The sequence below is a fragment of the Bos mutus genome, chromosome 8 (genome assembly GCF_027580195.1).
Source record: "Bos mutus isolate GX-2022 chromosome 8, NWIPB_WYAK_1.1, whole genome shotgun sequence".
NCBI lineage: Eukaryota > Metazoa > Chordata > Mammalia > Artiodactyla > Bovidae > Bos > Bos mutus.
Genome location: NC_091624.1, coordinates 95,104,986 through 95,107,666, shown reverse-complemented (window position 1 = coordinate 95,107,666; position 2,681 = coordinate 95,104,986). Strand labels below are relative to the sequence as shown.

At 44.5% G+C, this 2,681-nt stretch overlaps 1 pseudogene; it reads left to right on the top strand.

Moving 5' to 3' along the window:
- The first annotated feature begins 409 nt into the window (after nucleotides 1-409).
- LOC138988997 (BCL2/adenovirus E1B 19 kDa protein-interacting protein 3-like pseudogene) lies at nucleotides 410-1,719 on the top strand (annotated as a pseudogene).
- The last annotated feature ends 962 nt before the right edge of the window (nucleotides 1,720-2,681 follow it).

The following is a 2,681-nucleotide window of genomic DNA, read 5'->3' as shown; positions in this document are numbered from 1 at the left end:
GAGTTCCAGAAAAACATCTATTTCTACTTTATTGACTATGCCAAAGCCTTTGACTGTGTGGATCGAAACAAACTGTGGAAAATTCTGAAAGGGATGGGAATACCAGACCACCTGACCTGCCTCTTGGGAAAATTATATGCAAGTCAGGAAGCAACAGTTAGAACTGGATATGGAACAACAGACTGGTTCCAAATAGGAAAAGGAGTACGTCAAGGCTGTATATTGTCTCCCTGCTTATTTAACTTATATGCAGAGTACATCATGAGGAATGCTGGGCTGGAAGAAGCACAAGCTGGAATCAAGATTGCTGGGAGAAATATCAATAATCTCAGATATGCAGATGACACCACCCTTATGGCAGAAGTGAAGAGGAACTAAAAAGCCTCTTGATGAAAGTGAAAGAGGGTTGTTGTGTTGCTGCCCGAGAACCGGAGACGGTCCTTGCTGCGGGGCCACAGCTCTTCCAGCCGCCAGACAATGTCGTCTCACTTAGTAGAACAGCCGCCGCCCCCGCACAACAACAACAATAACTGTGAGGAAGGCGAACAGTCTCTGCCACCGCCTGCCGGCCTCAACAGTTCCTGGGTGGAGCTCCCCATGAACAGCAGCAATGGCAATGATAATGGCAATGGGAAGAATGGGGGGCTAGAGCACGTACCCTCCTCATCCTCCATCCACAATGGGGACATGGAGAAGATTCTTTTGGACGCACAGCATGAATCCGGACAGAGCAGTTCAAGAGGCAGTTCTCATTGCGACAGCCCTTCCCCACAAGAAGATGGGCAGATCATGTTTGATGTGGAAATGCACACCAGCAAGGACCATAGGTCTCAGTCAGAAGAAGTTGCAGAAGGAGAGAAAGAAGTGGATGCTCTGAAGAAAAGCGTAGACTGGGTGTCCGACTGGTCCAGTAGACCTGAAAACATTCCACCCAAGGAGTTCCACTTCAGGTACCCTAAGTGTTCCGTTTCCTTAAGCATGAGGGAAAGTGGAGCCATGAAGAAAGGGGGGATCTTCTCCACAGAGTTTCTCAAGGTGTTCATTCCATCTCTCTTCCTCTCCCATGTTTTGGCTTTAGGGCTAGGCATCTACATTGGAAAACGACTGAGCACACCTTCTGCCAGCACCTACTAAGGGAGGAGAAGAGTCCCTGGGCCAGCGTGTGACTTGTGAAGTGGTGTCTTGTCACAGTAGTTTATTTGAACTTGAGACCATTGTAAGCATGACCCAACCTCCACCCTCTTTTTACGTATCCAAGTTCCAGTAACTCTCAAATCCAGTATCTTATTCCAATTCTGTTGAGGCATTTTACTAATAACCTCATTCCCTTTTTGGCCTGTAAAACACCTTAGAATTTCCTAATAAGAGTTTACTGTCGTTTAGAAATTTGCAAGGGCTTCTTTTCCGCAAACGCCACCAGCAGATTGTAATTTTGTCAAGAATGCCATTGTCTTCTCTCAGTACCACCAGACCTAGACCTGCACCATTCGTGGTATAAATCTTACTCTTACCAGATAACCCACCTGTCTCTTCTAATGGGACCAGGTTGCAAATGATATGAAAGCTTTGTTGTTTTGTTTTTCAAGACAAAGGCAAGCTTCCCTAAGCTTGAATTTATAGTTATGAAAAAAGAAAAGAAAAACAAATAAAACAGGCAAAATATGACACAAGGAAAAAAAAATATCCTGGGCAATAAAAAGTTATTTTAAACCAAAAAAAAAAGAAAGTGAAAGAGGAGAGTGAAAAAGTTGGCTTAAAGCTCAACATTCAGAAAACTAAGATCATGGCATCTGGTCCCATCACTTCATGGGAAATAGATGGGGAAACAGTGGAAACAGTGTCAGACTTTATTTTTGGGGGCTCCAAAATCACTGGAGATGGTGATTGCAGCCATGAAATTAAAAGACACTTACTCCTTGGGAGGAAAGTTATGACCAACCTAGACAGCATATTAAAAAGCAGAGACATTACTTTGTCAACAAAGGTTTGTCTAGTCAAGGCTATGGTTTTTCCAGTGGTCATGTATGGATGTGAGAATTGGACTATAAGGAAAGCTGAGCGCCGAAGAACTGATGCTTTTGAACTGTGGTGTTGGAGAAGACCCTTGCAAGTCCCTTGGACTGCAAGGATATCCAACCAGTCCATTGTAAAGGAGACTAGTCCTGGGTGTTCATTGAAAGAACTGATGCTGAGGCTGAAACTCCAATACGTTGACCATCTCATGCGAAGAGTTGACTCATTTGAAAAGACCCTGATGCTGGGACGAATTGGGGGCAGGAGGAGAAGGGGACGACAGAAGATGAGATGGCTGGATGGCATCACCAACTCAATGCACATGAGTTTGGGTGAACTCCAGGAGTTGGTGATGGACAGGGAGGCCTGGCGTGCTGCGATTCATGGGGTCACAAAGAGTTGGACACTACTGAGAGACTGAACTGAACTGAACTGATACTGACATGGAATTTTCAGTTGGAAAAATCTTAGGAAAAAATGTATTTTATCCCCTCACCATCTCTCCACCCTGAGGAACTTTGAGATGAGGAAAATGTGGCTCAAGGAGGAACTTGTCTCTTTCCTCTTGGAACTTTCCCATGACAATTACCTTGGTATCATAACCATGACCCTAATTATCATCGGTCTGGTATGGGCAATTTTCTCTCTTTATTGCTTTCTATAGGTGT